Genomic DNA, 19,697 nt, shown 5'->3' with positions numbered 1-19,697 from the left:
TCTCAAAAAAAAAATTCTAAAATAATTCCATAAGCTTTGATGACCTAATCAAAGCACTTAACACTGTCCTACAAAATTGAGTCTTCTTTAACAGAATTAGCCATAAATTGAATCAAATACTGAATTGCTGCCCATTTTAAACTAACTCTGCTCATACACATGACAAAACAAGATTCTCCAAAAGATTAGCTTCAAGATTTACCTTTAAGGAATATGTAACAACGTATCAAATTCTGATGGGTATATAAAAATCCGTACTTGAAAGAAATTTATAGGTCTAAGTGGAATAATAGGCTAATATCACCAAATGCGATAACATTTTTAAAGATTAGATAATATCAGGCATCATGGCTAAATTTATAACGGCCGAATAGAAATGGAAATAATTTGCTACTTATATAATTTTATATAAAGTATTGAAAATTTGAGGTTAGGCATAAAATATCTATTGATTGGCGACATAATGATCGATTGAGTCCCATAACGTAAAATCTAGCCAGACACCTTGGCAGAAATTTATTGTAATTAAATGGTATGCAACTAGAGGAATTAAAAATGCACATGGCTAATTGTTGTAAAGTGAGAAACAGCCTATAATCATTAGAAAATTATATTGCATGTAAAAAATGTACTAAAAACCCAAGATAAAAATAATTTAATGTATTAAGGAAGTAGGAGGTTCGTAGGCGCATGTAGCCTATACTGTAACAAATTTGCATGAACCAATCAAATGGTAGCAATTGATGGGCGGTAATAGTGAGCCGATTCAAATATATTTGTATATATTTCTATAAATGATAAGAGTTTATGAATTATTCTTGTTCAGTTTATGTTTTGGATATGGCCCGAAGACAGATATAATGTCAGATGGGTGACATAAGTAATAATTTAATAGATTGGCACGAACTATTTGAGCCTTGAACAGCATAGTAACGAAATATTTAAATTTTATGCAAATTTGCAAGTCGGAAATGAAAATTGTGAAAAAGAAAGTAGAACCTGCCCACTTGCCTGCCAACCACTACCATGGAATGTCACCAACATTTGTAGAGCACAATATCTTTTACTGTACCTTTTTAATCAATTAAAGTTAAATCAAATTATTATTTTTTCATAAGACTTTGTGATGCTATAGTAAAGCAAAAGTCATTTAAATATTTTTAATCCCTTGGAAGAGACGACTTCGGCCACCAAATATCCAGGACTACCAGGAATTCGGATCGCCATCAGCAACTTATAGAAAATCCAGCAGGTGAGTGAAAAATAGTTGAAATAATAATAGGGCACCCTCAGTGCTTCGAATGAAATAAGAAATAAAAGCTAGCTCATCAAAAAGGTTTTAAAAATTAAGAAATTAATAAAAGTACTTGCGCAAGTCTTAAAAATGGTATAAGAAATATTTTATTGAATAGGAACAAGTCAATTTATATATCAAAGGATACACCAATTAAAAGAATATTAAGTTCTAAGCTAATAATACTAATGTTCACATGATCATTGATTTTATAATATAATTTGTAATACTATAATGTAGCTCTGGTTCATTAGATAAATTGATCTATCTATTTCCATCAGGTACCAAATCTTGCACCCTGAGATATATATATTTATCGGAAACTGTAGAAATTAATATATATTTATTTGTTGATTTGTCAATTTATCATGCTCTGATTTGGGAAGTTAATACATAAGTAGGATTGTCCAATTCGACAAGCAACAGCAAGTTGATGTCAAAGCTACATGCAGATAAATGCATATGATCAATGAAGTGAAAGCACATGGCAAAGTTTCGTGCTATAGAACTAGAAAATAGTACTGATCTGTAATATTCTTTTCCTACAGTTACGTTGAAAAGTGGCCATTGCTGCACTGATTACAGAATGCAAAGAATCACTTTTCCGCTCTAGTGTGGGAAAAATTTTTCTGCACTCAAGATTTTCAACATGACAACGCGAAATACTTAGTAGGTTATATGGAGCAACAGTGCAGCAAAATCAAAATGAAGTTGGTAACAGTGACTGCTGTGGCTGCTATAGTGAGCAGAGCTGCAACGAAGCACAACGCGCTAATTATTAAGTATATATTATTATAATGGAGGACAACGAGGACTTTAGGATTTTAGGATTAAGGTTTTTATCAATAATAAAATTACACAGAAAAACATTTGATGGATTTCAGGCAATTTTACCCATAATTACCCACTTTTCATATTCAATGGTAACTGTAGGAAAAACTTAATGTGAAATATGTGCGCAAAGTTCCTCTGCTGCACTCAAGAAACCATTCCGCCCTCGCCTACGGCTCGGGCGTAAACGTTTCTTTCGGTGCAGCAAACTGTCACTTTGCGCACTAGTTGCACAAATAACTAATTTGATTTTGTTTCTTGTTTCATTTCTTGTTGCTCTATATATTTTTCCTTTGATCTAACTTTGAGATTATTTGTTGAATATATGTATCAAATTTTTCATGGTGTACCATTTATTTTATTCCCCAATACCATAGGATATAAATTATATTTATATTTATTTTTATAAATTATCAGTATTAAATTATTGTGAAAGCTCCTGTATGAGCCTATTAGGATTTTAGTGAGATTATACCCTAGAAAACCACGACCAGATTTTATAGTTATTAAGCTAACTCTCATGCTCTACCGATTGATGCCAAGCAGGAGCTAAGCGTTATTCCATCTGTAACCGAATACTGGTGGGGTGGACAACAGAGAAACACCGAAAATTGAGTCAAACCTAATTATAATCTACGCCCTTCCTGTGGGGCAAAACTTCCTTAAATCTAAAACTTATTAACTATTCCACAAGATAATGAATCACTTAAAATTAGATCAAGGAAACAAACCAATTGAAGATAAATAAAAAATTTTAAAGGTTTTCAACAAAAAAAATATAATGTTTTTATGTTAGTTCAATATAAGGTCAAAGAACTGCCAAAGTACAAAGAGACCTCTTCCCCTAGATGGGGACAGAATGGGCCGAATTACACTACCAGCTGGGTCTGTCCCAGAACCCACAAAATTAAACTACTATAGAGTTTTAACAAAGTTTCAACAACAACAAAACAAAATTGTACAAAAGAAATTAATTAGATTATTTCAAGTTTAAGTTGATATAGGACAATAAATACCAAATGGGATGGAAACCAATAAGGGCTAGAACTGACACTATTACTCTACTGTGACCTTCGGTAAATTTCTCAAGACTTTTACTGGATAAATTTGAATTTAGTATATTTTCCAAGAAGGAATAGCTGAATTGTTCTTCATTTACACTAGAATTAATTAACTGCTTCCCCAATAAATCCACTTCGGGAGTTCAAATTTAACTTCTCGACTTTAACAATCTAGTTCAAAATAGTACGATACTAAAACAGTTGAAACACATCTAAGCATGAAATAACACAGCAATTAAGACCGATACATTTGATCTAAAACTGTATAACATAAATTAGCATTTCAATAAAACTTTAACAGCCAAACTTTCAGAAAATTACAAGAAAACAAAAACTTAATTATGTGAAATAGATATCTTGTCTCCTACTACTAGAGCAAAATTAGTAAGATCGCTCAATTAAATCAATCGTTTGTTCTACAAATCAATTAGCAAATGTTGCCTTATTTCACCCTAATTTAATTCCTTATATAACTATAATCTAACCTCAAATTTAGTTCTCAAATATAATTGAATACAATATTTTGCTCAAATAACTTAACAAATTTACACGGGAGAAGAACGTGCCGGCTGTAACTCTGAGTGTCACAGGTTACAAAGGTAAATTTAAAATTTAGAATAAAAATAGGTTGCTCAAATTTTGAATAATGTTCCTCCGAAAACAGAAGTGAGAAATAGTTTGAATTTCAGTCACTCACCCCACACCAACACAATCGCGACATCCATCTCCACTAAGGAACCCGTCCTTCAATCTCGAGAGCTGCCCACTGACTGACCAAGAGCTCACCGAAATTTTCCACACGTTGTGGAAACTCTTGGCAACCTGGTCCGTAAGCTGGCGCCCTCAAACGATTCATCAGGGAATTATCAGTCGAAAAGAAAATGAATAAGAACATTAATTTTCTTTCCGAGTGACAATTACACAGTGGGATTGTCGTGGACTGCAACTAGAAAGACGGCATTGACCGCTGAGGCAGCAGTTCTGCCGCCTGCATCGACCGATGCCGTTCAAAGTACAGCCGGCAATTGTTCTCCTTTACAATAATTAATACCTCTAATCTTATGGCTAACTTAAAACTAAATTGTCTTCCACACTCTCACACATCAAAAAATAACGTGACAAATACTAGTTCAATATTTGAATAAATCTCTCTATGGATAGTCTAGCTATCTAAAACATATAATATCATATTGAAGATTACAATTTGAATTACCAACTCTGATTGATAACATAAAAAAAACACTTGTTACTTACTTACTTGTTACTTGTATTTGTCCTCCTGACAGTCTGAAGGCTGGGGAGTCATCATTATTTTTCACAGCAGGTGATTTCCTCCATGAGCATGTTGTATATGTTGAAATGTATGCTCTTCAACATACTCTGTTACTGCATTGTAGGGTCGGGCCAATAGGTATGACTTTAGCCCTCTGGCAAATGCTGCCTCATCATCCATGTCCTTCAGGTCACGCGGCAGTAAATTGAAAAAGTATGATCCTGCATATGTTGGTGAGCAGCTGTATTTCTTCAGTCTATGTTGTGACAAGTCAAGATTCTTGTTGTTTCGAAGGTCATAGCAGTGTTTTTCCTGTCTTGTGGTAAGGCCTTTCCTCTTAACCAGATTTATTGTTTCAAGCAGGTACAATGAGATTACTGTGAGTATTTTACTCTCCACAAATAATGGTTTACAGTGCTCCATCATGTTTTTCTCCAATATCGTCCTCAAGGCCCACTTTTGTATTCTCAGGACTCTGTCAAGGTGTGTCTGGGATGCCAATCCCCAGGCAACAATACCGTACCTTAAATGTGAGGCAAAGAGTGAGTGGTATGCAATGAATGATGTACTTTTCTCTGATACGTTTCTGATTCTTCATATAACATACACAGCAGATGCTAACCTCTTGCATAACAGCTCTATATGTTTTCTCCATGTTAAGTGACAGTCAATTGTTATCCCCAGGAATCTTGTACAGTCTGCCATCATTGAGTCATCATTTGTTTGTCTCTCATCCGGGTTGTTTTTGATTGGAGTGAATCTGATGTGGACTGTCTTCTTCCTATTAATGGTCAACTTCAGTCTATTGCATGTTTCTGTGGCCTCTTCCAGTGCTGTCTCGACAACTATGTGTGGGTCTTGAACTTTCTGCGATGGTACCTGTATCAAGATAGTGGTATCATCGGCAAACAATATGCAGCTGTTTCTGTTGTCAATTTCCTTGGGAAAGTCATTGATGTAGACAAGGAACAGCAGTGGCCCAAGGATGGATCCCTGGGGTACACCCTGGGACACTGCTCTGAGTGAGGATTTGTAGTTTATAAGAGCAGTTTTCTTGTGCTGCACTATTTCCACATACTGCTTTCTGTTGATGAGGTAGTCCTCTATCCACTCCAATGCTCTTCCCTCTATTTTCAATTCTCTCAATTTCAGAGTTGGGATGTTCCAGTCTAGTGTGTCAAAGGCCTTTTGAAGATCTATAAACAGTCCCATAACAGTATCTTTCTCCTCCCAAAGTTGGTTTATGTTGTCACACAATTCAGATATTGCAGTTGTAGTGCCTAGACGTTTTTTAAATCCATGCTGTTGTGCTGTTATAAGTTTGTTGCTCTCCAGATGCAGGATAAGCTGGTCATATACTGATCGTTCGATAGTTTTTGAGGTTATAGGTAGGTTTGCTATGGGCCTATAGTTCTTGTGATCCATTTTATCTCCTCCTTTGAATTTTGGAAAGATCTTAGAGATCTTGAGAGCCTGTGGGAATACAGCTTGCTTTAGGGAAGAATTTACTATTTCCAGTAGAGGCTTTGTTAGTTCTTCTTTGCAACTTTTAAATATTTTTCCAGTGATGTCATCATGCCCAGCAGAGTTGTTCGATTTTGGTTTGTCTATGAGATGGTGGAGTTGTGCTGTATTTATCATCTGAAATTCACTCAATGCTTTGATGCCTGTCAGCTTGGCCATACGTCTTAGAGGAGGGTCAAATCCTGTTGTTGTTGCTGGCTGTGTAAAGGCTTCATTTGAGATGTTGCTAGTGTGAAAAGGATCAGTGATCTTCTGGCCCTCTATTTCCAAACAGAGGTTTTCCTGCCTGTTAAGATTACTTCTGTTCCGTTCATCATTGATCATTTTCCATAGGGTCTTGGTTCTGTTGTCTGATTCCATGATCCTACTCTTGACATGTATCTTTTTTTTTGGTTCAATCTCTCATCTTCCCACATTTAATGTATTGTAATTCTGTTCATAATGATATGCAAGTCACTTTGAATGATAAACTACAGCGTTGCCAAAATTATTGTCTACGTTTCGTCTACTCTCTCCAACACCATGATCATATAACCCCAGCCCACATTGCTAGTTCAACATTAAAGCTTCCCAATCAAAGGCTTTTTCGAATAGTCAAGCTTGTTAGAGATATCTTGAAATACGGTAATCCGAACTATTTTAAAGATGATTTCATATTTGTCTCTGAAGGTAGGAGGATGGATGCTTCACATACTAGAACCGGAGAAAGTACTTTAAGGATACCCAATCATCGAACTACTATTTTCACAAAATCCTTCTTAGTCAGTGCCTGTCGTGCATGGAATGCACTTCCTGGTTCTATCAGGTCTATCGAGAGCCGAGCGAGCTTCATCCTGACTTTAAAAAAACATCTTTTGGAACAAATGACTGAAACTGTCCGGCCCTAGAACGATCACATGACAACCATCCCTCACCCATTCCACCAATATAAACCTTTAAACCTGTTATAGAACGAATTATATATATATATATATATATATATATATATATATATATATATATATAATTTATAAAACTATCTCATATATAGAAGACACTTTCAAGTTTGTAATATAAATTAAAACAGGAGACTCGATATAAATAGATTGAAAACACTTAAAAACTTAAATTAGAAATGGGAGGAAATTTTCAGATACTGAGTCTCCTTTCTCAACCGAGCAGACTGCAATTTTGAATCCAACAGTCGTGTGACCACAGAGTACTCACCCCTTGTTTGCCCCTTGTTTGTATTTGATTATTTAAATAGTAAATTACAGTTCTCTGGTAGCTCTAGCCTGATCTTTGTTCAGAACATTTCTTGATCCTGCTGAGCCGGGATGAATTTAAATTTGTAGTTTGTTGATTAATTCACACGCATTTGATTTAAGCAGTTTCGTATTTGTCCAATGTTGGCATGTTGAGAATGGTCTGATCCATGCTCAACTTAAGTTTGTTGTAGCCTTGTTCTAAGAGCAAAGTTTCTTGTCAATTTGTATTTGTCTGAAATTAAATTTATTTCAGTTAAAATTGTAATTTCCTAAAACTAGGCTCATTGTGCTTTTTTTCAGGAATTTGTTTGTTTGTTGGAATTTGTATTGTCCATTTTTTTTATACATGTTAGTGAAGGTTAATCACCAGCATGATTTTGTTTGTTCAATTCAACAAGTTATCGTTTGTTTGTGAGTTGTTGGAAGAACATTATCTAATCATATAGTTTTGTTCTCAGCAATAATTTATCTTGTGACTTGATAATCAAAGTTTAACTTTGATAACTTACTAGTTGTGATTCTTCCTTTCATCTAGCTTTTGAACTCATTCTTGTTTTATTGTCTGTTGTTTGTATTGTCAGGGCTGAATTGTTTTGTGTATGAGTTCAAGATGGAGGAAAAATTACAGAAACAAATCAGGGTGCATCACGCTAAACTGGAACAATTGTATGCCAGATTGCAAAGAATTTATGACCTGTCTGAAAATGTCTCTGATCCAAAAGTTGCTGAGCAATTTTCAATCTTGTATCCTCTGGTGTCTCAGACCATTTCGGATTATGAAAAGACAGAATTAGTGGTTAATGAGTTGGAACTTGAGTTGAATAAAGATCATGTTGTAGCATTCAATGACTCACACCTAGATCTGTTTCAGTATATTGAAGTAGTGGCTAACACTCTCAAACAGAAAGAGGTGACTGTTGCTATTGCTCAATCTTCGGCAGCTACAGCAGCTAGTTCACAGCTGGTTGTGTCCAAGTCGGTACTGCCTAAAATCGACCTTCCAAAATTTGATGGGAACCAGACTCAATGGTCGGTGTTTTATGAACTATTTAAGGCATTGGTACATTACAACAAGAATTTGAACGATCAGCAGAAGATGCAATATCTTGTAAGTAGACTTACTGGACAAGCAGCAAATATTTGTCGTCAGTTGCCACCATTGGCTAACAATTATCAAATAATTTGGCAGGCATTATTGACCTGCTATAACGATCCACAGGCGCAAGTCGATGCCTATTTCAAACAAATTTTTGAATTTCGTCCTATAAAATCAGAATCCAAGGCAGGTTGTATTGCGATTTTGGATGGATTTTGCAGTTCAATCAATGCATTGAAGAGATTGCAACTCATCAATTTGTCAGACTCGATATTCCTCTATTATAGCTTGAGATTGCTGGATCCAAGTTCTCATAGAAATTTTGAATCGGCCGTCCGTGACAAGGCTATGCCAACTTATACCGATTATGTCAAGTTCATTGAAAAGCAAATTAAGACTCTTCCTTCTGATGAGAAACATACTGAATCGTTTAATATGAGGCACAAAAAGGATAATAAATCGAAGGTGTTTGTGGTTCAATCTAATGATTCATCTAACGATGCATCTAGTAAAAATCCCAATTGTCTGAAGTGCTCAAAACCGGGTCATTGGTTAGTAGATTGTGCAAGTTTCTTGAAAATGACTCCTTGGGATCGTTATTGTTTGATTAAAGGAAAGTTTTGTTGTTTTCGTTGTCTTGATGTGGATCATTTGAGTAGAGATTGTCGTAGTAAAACTCAGTGTGCTCAATGTCGAGAATCTCATCATTGCACTTTTCCAGATCAAGTTCCAATGAAGGTGTTGCGTCCTCGTCAAACTCCAAGGCAGGTGGCACATCACCTATTAGTTGTTCTACATCCAACGATGTAGAAAATTCGACCATTGTGTTGTCGACCGTCACTGCACATGTTCGAGATTGTACTGATCAGCTTTGTGATGTTCGTTTCTTGGTTGACACCGGGAGTCAGTGTCATTTTGTTACAGCCAAATTGTGTCGGCGTTTGAGACTACTATTCCAGCCCATGAAAACCGTTGTTCGTGGATTAGGTGGTGGTACTAGTGAAGTTCGAGGTCGTACTTGTGTGTCGATTCAGTCGAAGTTGGATCCTACCATCAAGTTTTCGATGGATGCCACAGTGGTAGATAAAATCATCGACAAGTTGCCTTCTTGTGAAATCAACAGATCCAAACTTCATCATCTTGAAAATCTCACACTGGCTGATGACAAATTCTACCTTCCTAGTAGAATAGATGGCATCATTGGTGCAGAGTTAGTTCCTCACTTGCTACATGGGAGTCCTAGTACAGGTGAATCACACAAATTGATGACTGTTAATAGTGTCTTTGGTCACATTCTGATGGGGAGAGCGCCAATTCTCACTTCAACAACGAATGTGTCGAATTGTTTTACAGCCATCTGTAGTCCATTCGTTAGTAGTCCATCGTTGGATAGTTTTGTGGAACGTTTTTGGGAGTTGGAATCGTGCCCTGCACCAAGCTGTCAACTGAAACCGGAAGAGTTGGAGTGTGAGGTGAATTTTCGGAAGTCTGTACATCATGTGAATTCTGGTCGTTTTGTTGTTGCCTTGTCATTTGCGGAGCCACCCAGCAGCTTGGGAGATTCGTATGCTTTTGCCGAACGCAGACTGCTGACTTTGGAGAGACGACTAGAGCTTGACAGGAATACTCGTATTTCATATCATGAAATATTGATCGATTACCTACGTCAGGGTCACATGTCGTTTGTAGCAGATCAGACAGACCGAGGTGGTTACTACATACTGCATCACACCATCGTGAAAGCAAGCAGCACTACCACGCCCATCCGAATTGTATTTGATGCTGGTTCCAGAACATCATCTGGTTTGTCATTGAACCAGGTTTTTCATGCTGGTCCCAAATTGTAGACTGACATTTTTGTTTTGTTAGTTAATTTTCGTTTGTTCCCAATCGCACTAACTGCTGACATTAAACAAATGTATCAACAGATATTAGTGGAGGATTCCTGCCGACGTTATCAGCATGTATTGTGGAGATTTTCGCCGGAGGATCCAATCGAAATTTATCAGCTCAATTGTGTTGTTTTTGGTGTTTCAAGCTCTCCATATTTGGCGCTTCGCACCGTCCACCAGCTTGTAGAGGAGGATGGAAATTGTTTTCCAGCAGCCAAGGCGAGAATACCAAGAGACATGTTCATGGACGACTTAGTCACATCTGTTGCCACAGAGTCAGAGGCCGCGGAGCTGTATCGTCAGTCCAAGCAGCTGTTTGAGGGAGGAGGTTTCTCGCTCACAAAGTGGACTTCAAATTCACCATCAATGTTGGAGAAATTCTTGCAGGAAGAGAAATCGTTTTCGTACAAGGATTTCGAAGCAGAAAACTCCTTGGCTATCTTGGGATTGAATTGGCAACCTAGTACTGATCTGTTTCAGTTTTCAGTCAAGAGTGGTGAGGTCGTCGCTACTAAGCGTTCTATTCTGTCAGTGATGGCTCGTATCTATGATCCACTTGGTCTCTTGTCACCGTTTACACTATTTCTAAAGTGTCTTGTCCAGAAACTGTGGAAATTACGAGTGGATTGGGACAAGAAGCCGCCTGAGTCTATCTGCACTCTTTGGGAGAATTGTCAAAAAGAGTTGCCTCTATTGTTGAAATTTGCTGTTCCCCGTCACATTGGTTTGTTTCAGGATTCTCACATCAGTTTGATCGGTTTTTGTGACGCATCATTGTCTGGTTTTGGTGCAGTTATCTATGTGAAGTCGCAGAATGAGAGCGAGGAGCCAAGAGTTGTATTATTGTGTTCAAAGTCCAAGGTAGCACCATCTAAAGTTGTTTCAATACCTCGTTTGGAGTTTTGTGCGGCACTCTTGTTGGCAGAACTCATGAATTCAGTAGTCACTATTATTAGTGAACGTTGTCATGTGTCTTGTATTGTCGCACTCTCTGATTCTACAGTCACCTTGTGTTGGATTAATGCTCCATCCGTGAAATGACAAACTTTTGTTGGTAATCGTGTCGCAAAAATACAGGATTCTTGTATACAGGAGTGGATGCATGTTGCCGGAATTGAGAATCCCGCTGGCTGTTTGTCTAGAGGTTTATCACCAGTTGAGCTTGTGAACTTTCCGCTCTCAGGTCCATCATGGATAGCAGAGGACGAATGCGATTGGCCCGTCCAAACTCAAATGGAAGAGATCGTGGATCCACCGGAGGCGAAAGAACCGTCAGTGTTGACAGTCACAAAATCTCCTGAGTGTAACAGCAATGCAATATATTCATTGATTGGTCGTTGTTCGGATTATGGTCGTCTTTTGAGAATTGTAATTCTTGTTCTCAAATTCTTACAAATCTTACCCCAATCAGAAGAATCAGATTTCGATGTTGCTGAGAGGTATCTATGTAAAGTGGTACAGAAGATACATTTTTCATATGAATTTGTGCAATTGGAGAAGGGAGAAGATTGTTCTATGTGCCTACGTCGCCTGTCTCCATTCATTGATAGAGGTGTGATTCGTGTCGGCGGTCGTTTGTCTCATGCTGGACTTGAATTTGAGACTTGTCATCAGATGATCTTACCAAAATCCGATGCTTTCGTATTGATGTTGATTGATTATCATCACAGGAAGAATTGTCATGCTGGACCTTCGTTATTGTTGTCCTTGATCAGACAGAAATTCTGGATACTGTCTGCTTGCTCTATTATTCGTATTTATGTCTTTAAGTGTAATTGTTGTTTTTGTGTTCGACCTAGTAATAATGCAATTATTCCGAAAATGGGTGACCTGCCTGCTTGTCGAGTGTCAAAATGCAAACCATTTGAAAATTGTGGTGTGGATTACGCTGGTCCTCTGCGTATTACTATGATGAGACGTCGTAATCCTTGTGTTTTGAAAGCCTACATTTGTCTGTTTGTGTGTATGGCAACAAAGGTGGTACATATTGAGTTGGTATCAGATCTATCAACGCCCATGTTTTTAGCTGCGTTTCGTCGGTTTTTGTCACGTTGTGGACCCTGTCGTGTGATGTATTCTGATTGTGGTATTAATTTTGTAGGTGCCAAGGAACAGTTGCAAAAAATATCTCAACTTTTGAACTCGTCCGAGTTTCAAACCACATTGCATAGCCTGCAAGTTGAACGCGAAAAGGCAGCCCGGAAGCCAGAACCTGTCTTTTCCCAGATTTTGTCCCACCCTGAATCTGACCAAAACACCTATTAAGGCTTCGAAGGGCAAGTAGTCAAGATTGGAATAAATTTGGTGAGTTTTTGCTTTTTTTTATTGTTCATTAATGCAGAGTTCAACTGTACAAATAACCTGGCTCAAATTGAAGATTAAATTTTGCCCCTTGTTTGTATTTGATTATTTAAATAGTAAATTACAGTCCTCTGGTAGCTCTAGCCTGAGCTTTGTTCAGAACATTTTATATATAAACTCATACAATTTACAGCTGGATTGAACAATCACCAGCCAAAAAAATTCAATAATAATGCAATAGTGTGATATTGAGAGGGTATATATATATATATATATATATATATATATATATTATATATATATATAATATATATATATATATTATAACAAATTATCTTGAATAGCTAGCAAAATCACTTAATGAAAAGATTTTATAGGTCTCTAGCAAACAGCTGCTTTGTTATCGCTGGGTGCGTTATCAACAAGTGAGAAATTAGATAATAATGGGTATCCTGGCTACAATTCGAACTGCCAAATAGAAAAGAACTATATTTGTTATTTATTGAATTATATAAAATAATTAGATTTTCAGGTTAGGCTATAATACTTACTGGTGGACAACCTAAATAATCAGTCAAGCCGTATAATTTAGCCAGACACCTGTGGCAAATTTTAGTTGTAAACAAATAGCATTCGACCAGAGGATTTGGTAACCACATGGCATGTTATTGTAAAAGGAAAAACAACTTAATAAACTTAAAAAAAATATTGTGTCAAATGAGCATGTACAAAATATGTAAAATAAATAAAAATATTAAGGAAGTGTGTATATTCTATCAGGCGCATGGATACATTTGTAATTTTTAGATGAGCCAATCAAAATGCAGTGGCTGATTGGTGGTAAAAACAAGTTGATTCAAAAATAACCCTCAGTATTTATATAAATGATAAGAATTTGTAAGTTATTTCTACTCATTTCATGTAACTCATTTCTACTCATTTCAATGGAAATGATTCTGAAATAACCTTTCAATATTATTTATACCAGTATGAGTAGGTTTAACCCATACATGTAGGCTAACTGAAGCATGGATGTAGTCTAGGACGGTTAGTTATCTACTTTTATAATGTCATTTCAGGTATTTTAATATGTATTTATCATACAGTAATGTCTGAGAATTATTTAATTGTTTTAAAAATACATTTTAAATCAATTATACAACTTGTGTATTAAAGTATTTTGATAGAATGAAGAAAAAAATGGCGGCTGAAAATTAATTGTGTACTTTTGTACAGTCACTGTCAAAAATGGAAATAAAATATTTCGGAAAACAGATAACATTACAAAGCTAGAGAGAGATAGCGCTATCTGTTTTGTTGTATGATAGAAAAGGACTGCAACAGTATTGTATATCCTACTCTGCCATTATAACGTGGACCTCACTATAGCTATATATATAAATATATATAGCTATATATCGGCCAATATATATAAACAGGATACACATGACACGGATAGATTAAAAACACTTAAAAACTTACATTTAAACGAGAATTTTTGGGAGCTGGGCCCCCTTTGTCAATCAAACAGGAAGTGAAGTGGTGAGATTTGAACATTCTAACGGGCGTGACCACAGAGACGCGGTAGAGACGTTATGCAGACCATAGAGCACAGACGAATGGAGGCGCACTGATTGAAGGAGCACTATGGGATCAGTTGGTGGGCCATGATGGGTTATTTCAAGCGGGAGACTTCAAATTTGAGTGGGTTATGGATAAGGAAAGGTGTAGATTATGAATTGATAGAGAAGAGGAGATTTAGAATTAGAAATCCGAAATGAAGTAGAATAAAATCTACAGATAACATAAACAGTATACTCTATCCATCAACTCCCATCTTGGCCAACTTCTGTCTTTCATCAAACTGAATAAACTCCATGATGATCCTTCCCTTTCCAATAGTTGTGATGAGATCCTCAAAAAATCAGATTGTGCTCTAGAGAAAAACAGAAACTCTCACCTTGAAAAATTTTCTTCCCTGTACAAATCCTACTTCCAAAATAACCTGCCTCTTCAAATGCATCATTCCAACATCCCCAACCCCCCTTAATAGTGACAAACCCAGCCTTGCCTCGATCTTGAACCTACCACCACCCTGCCACATTCCCCCCTCCTTACCCTTACCCTTACTCTTAACGTTTGCCACAACAACCTACATCACCTTCAATCCATCAAGAAAACGTTGTAATGTTGTCATATTTATATTATAAAACTTTAAAGTGTTTTCTGTTAAGTGCTACATATATATATATATATATATATATCCAGGACTTCACTTCCTGTTTGATTGACAAAGGGGGCCCAGCTCCCAAAAATTCTCGTTTAAATGTAAGTTTTTAAGTGTTTTTAATCTATCCGTGTCATGTGTATCCTGTTTATATATATTGGCCGATATATAGCTATATATATATTTATATATATAGCTATAGTGAGGTCCACGTTATAATGGCAGAGTAGGATATACAATACTGTTGCAGTCCTTTTCTATCATACAACAAAACAGATAGCGCTATCTCTCTCTAGCTTTGCAATGTTATCTGTTTTCCGAAATATTTTATTTCCATTTTCGACAGTGACTGTACAAAAGTACACAATTAATTTTCAGCCGCCATTTTTTTCTTCATTCTATCAAAATACTTTAATACACAAGTCATATAATTGATTTAAAATGTATTTTTAAAACATTTAAATAATTTTCAGACATTACTGTATGATAAATACATATTGAAATACCTGAAATGACATTATAAAAGTAGATAACTAACCGTCCTAGACTACATCCATGCTTCAGTTAGCCTACATGTATGGGTTAAACCTACTCATACTGGTATAAATAATATTGAAAGGTTATTTCAGAATAATTTCCATTGAAATTACTTATTTCTGATAGGATTTCTATTTTTCTCTTATTTTTAAAAGAAATTGGAATAGAATATCTACCAAATAACTTAATTTCTGTTGTTTTGAAATTCAGATTGGTGTATCACAGCTTTTTAAAATAGCCGCCATTTCAGGTTTGTATAAAAATAAAATCTGATCTCAGTTATGGAATCAAATTATGAACAAATATATATTCTTGATCGATTTGACATTAAATTGATCATTTTATCAAGGAAATTATAATCATTATTAGATGAAATAAGCTGTGTACACTCAGTGGCAAAATGGAGAGACTTGGCAACGTTTTTCTCCTATCTTTCTTCACTGCCATTATAATGTAGCTTCTCTCACTATATATATATATATATAATATATATATATATATAATATATATATATATAATATATAAATTGAAACAGGATACACACGACACAGATAGATTAAAAATACTTGAAAGCTTACATTACAAACGAAAATTTTCGGGAGCTGGGCTCCCTTCTCAATCAAACAGGAAGTGGTGCAGATTTGAACCACGTCTCTGTGGTCACGACCATTGAAATATTCAAATCTGCACCACTCCCTGTTTGATTGAGAAAGGGAGCCCAGCTCCCGAAAATTTTCGTTTGTAATGTAAGTTTTCAAGTGTTTTTAATCTATCTGTGTCATGTGTAGGCTATCCTGTTTCAATTTATATTATAAAACTTTAAAGTGTTTTCCGTTATGGAATGCTATATACTATATATAGCTACCCCTTGCTATATATATATATATATATATATAATATATATATATATATATATATATATTGTATATATATATTGTAAAGCAGTTTCTTACATGCCTCACGTTGCAAGCCAAATCATGTAAAGCTTTTCCTGGGGAGTCACTCTCACCTCCAAGGATAGGTCGATACACGTATAATGAATCTTGTACTGAGACACCAGTATTGAGGTTATAAATTTTGAGAATGCGTGCGTGGACACTAACTAAACACCAGACTGATCGATTCACTACAAGATTCGATACAATTGTCTGAATCGCGGGAGGCATAAACACTCACTCACCCTTGATTCTTCTTATGACAGATTGTATAGTGATAAAAATTTTTATAAGTAGTGTAGCGGTTGCTAGACACTGAAAACGGATATCTTAAAGCTATTACCTGTGATGAAAGAACATATAAAATCATACAGGTTGAGCAAAAATCCCGATGTAGATAATTTACGGGACTGCGTCTCTAATAAGCTCGAAATTGGAGAGAATTTGATTATCCAATTGCAAACTGTTGGCAACTGTTGATTCTATTAATATTAATGATTCACTATGAAAAGATTGCAGACCTCGTGGGTCTCCAGCGTTATGGCCCTGTCACCAGCTGGATCAAATCTTTGAACAGAAGACTTGAGATGAGCGGGAGCACTAGCGTCAGGTGATCAATAATTTTCATAACGGCAAGGAAAGTTGTAGGAGTGCGCCACACCAGATTTTACGTATAGGTCTTCTAAGGAACCATTATCAACAGCTGGTACCAATCAACTACACTTCAACTCCAAACTACCGTTTTAATACCAGTACACAATAATTTATCACAGTGTGATATGTTTATTACAGCTGGTAACTTCAGATGCTAGATCATCTGATACTGTATATATATATACAGTAGCCGAGCGGCAACTGCAGAACGGAAAGATGATCATGATTCAAGATCATATTGTGATAATATGATTTAGCATCTGAGGTTACCAGCTGTAATAAACACGTCACCCTGTGACAAATTTTGTGTACTGGTATTAAAACGGTAGTTTGCAGTTGAAGTTAGGCTAGTTACATACACATCGATTTTTGGTCGAACGATATTTTACCGTCCTTATAAATTCTATTAGATTGAACAGATGATTTCAAACATATGATGTTTGCCAAGTTCCGTTTAATCTCATAGAATTCATAGTGACGACAAAATATCGTACGACCAAAAATCGATGTGTGTGTAACTAGCCTTAGTGTAGTTGATTGGTACCAGTTGTAGATAATCGTTCTTTAGAAGACCTATACAAATAATGATCACTCCCCTATCATTGAGAAACTGGAAAATGTTGGAAAAAATTATTCACGTCATGAAAGAGAGTTGTTTATATTGCATTCATTAATCACTGACTAATTTACTTTTTTTAATTATTCACCTCATGAAAAAGAGTTGTTCATATTGAATTTATTGATTACTGACTAATTTTTTTTTTAAATGAAGCTTAGCTTATTTATATTCATCCTAAAATGGAAGATGAAAAGAATATGGAATTCTGTGTACATCGTACATCACATATTTCCTGGCAATCAACAACTATGAAAACATTAAATTCATCTTTGAAACACTGTTTTATCCTATATATTTTTTAATTCAACACTTTACTGATAGATATTACTACCAATTGGTTGAGAAGAATATGTTTTCGGAATAATAAATGCTGCTTGACTAAGCACATAGAAAGTCGGTATTGAGATGTAAATGGAAATATTGATTGTCAGATACATTTCATGATTCACCAAATAAAGTCAAATGTGACATGAGATACATTGACTTTTTGGCGGTACGAAGTTTGCCGGGTAAGCTAGTTAAATATTGAAACAGTAATGCCCGGTTTCACCAACCTTGATCAAATATAGCCTAGACATGGTCAATTAGACCATAGTCAAAATTTGATCACTCGTTCAAACATACAACTGTTCCACCAACCTCGGGATTGATCAAAAAACTCCGTCGGTCAAATCTGAACATGGTCAACTCTTGTAGCTGTACTTTTCTTAAGTTGGCTAACATGTTTGCTGGCTTGCTATTGGCTACATCTGATTTTTATGGATGGAAATTACTGAAATATTGCAATTTTTCAAATGCTAATGGATTAATAATTATTATTAAACGAAAATTCAAATTAAATTTTGTAATATAGTAACACCCCATGATACTTAATATCAGTTTCGCTGCTCATATTCAGAGGGTAATTTACTGTCAAAAATCCAGATTACTGTACTTTTTTTCTGTAATTACTGTACTGATTTTTCTTCATATTCATTATTTCAGGGCAGGCCCCTTCTTATATACGTCCCTGGCACAGACGTTCTGTATACACACATTTATAATAATATTTCAAATATGAATTGAATACTTCCGTACAAAGAGATTTACAAATCACCATCATTTTTGACAATTTTTTTATGAACAAAAGAACATTCCAATTCTAATGAGATACATTGAAGCAGCAAGGTTGATCTAAGGATTGAATAATATAGGCCTACTGTTGCATAAAAGAGTAAAGCAAATATTTTTCAAAATTTTTCTTTTTTTCTATACTATAATAATTTACTAATTAGAAGATTCCGAGAACAAACCTAATAAATAACTTACTAAAACTAAATTCAATCGCACTAGAAACTTATAAAACATATATGGTAATCTACAAACAAGCAAGGAAATTGATCGAATCAGTCTTTTGACCGTGTTCAAATAATTTGATCGCCCGTTCGGCGGCAGTTAAACTTAACCATTGGTTTGACCGTGGTTAAACTTAACTGGTGTTGGTGGAACGAGTTATTTCTGATTTGACCAGCTGATAGACTTTAACCATGTACAAATGCCTTGACCAAGGTTGGTGAAAGGGGCATAAATGAAACTATGAAGCCTCATTCTTTTCAGCTGTTATAATATTTCCCATATTGATAATAATTAATTCAAGCAATCAATAGATAGAATTGTTGAGCATATGTCAACGTGAATTGGGTTATTAGCAGTCGAAGCTGTCATCGATTGGCGGTGAGTGGGTGAAACCGAAAAGTGCAAGTAGGCGGAAAATTGAGTGACGGGTCGGTAAAAATAAGACAGAAGGTCACAGAGTAGAAACTGGGACGCTCATCAGCGGGCGTTATGGCGGTCTACAACTCAAACTATTGATTTGTAACTAGTTTACAGCGACATCATTTGTAAATTTAGTCGATGCTAAATTTATTATGAGACCATCACTGTGACGAACGCTTTTTGCTGGCAATCCATAGTAGTCTCCTCCATGATAGTGATCCTATCTCTGCTCCTGCTATTCGTTTCTCTGCTGGCTACAATTGTTTGTAATTTTATTGTGTCTATTCTTATTGATTTTGTGTGAATATTTGGCCGGGACACAGTGCACATGGCACTTGAGCAGTACTTCAAGAGCCCCGTCTGTCTTGTCACTTCTTCACGTCGGTCAACAATCATATTCACTAGCAAATGTGAGTAAAACCATTCCAAAAACAAGGCATACCATACTCAA

At 35.8% G+C, this 19,697-nt stretch overlaps 1 protein-coding gene across 5 annotated transcripts in view; it reads right to left on the bottom strand.

The window, feature by feature from the left end:
- The window catches only part of LOC111063252, a 182,764-nt gene that overhangs the window by 17,117 nt on the left and 145,950 nt on the right, over positions 1–19,697 (bottom strand). For 3 of the 5 annotated variants that reach the window (XR_005571615.1, XR_005571617.1, XR_005571616.1), the window contains exon 1: positions 4,445–6,480. The exons of the other annotated variants lie outside the window; for them this stretch is intronic. The gene's annotated coding sequence lies outside the window, so the exon portion shown is untranslated. Of the gene's footprint in view, positions 1–4,444; positions 6,481–19,697 lie in introns of those variants that run through there. 5 annotated transcript variants of the gene reach the window in all.

The sequence above is a fragment of the Nilaparvata lugens genome, chromosome 6 (genome assembly GCF_014356525.2).
Source record: "Nilaparvata lugens isolate BPH chromosome 6, ASM1435652v1, whole genome shotgun sequence".
Classification (NCBI taxonomy): Eukaryota; Metazoa; Arthropoda; class Insecta; order Hemiptera; family Delphacidae; genus Nilaparvata; species Nilaparvata lugens.
This window is presented reverse-complemented; position numbering and strand designations above follow the sequence as displayed.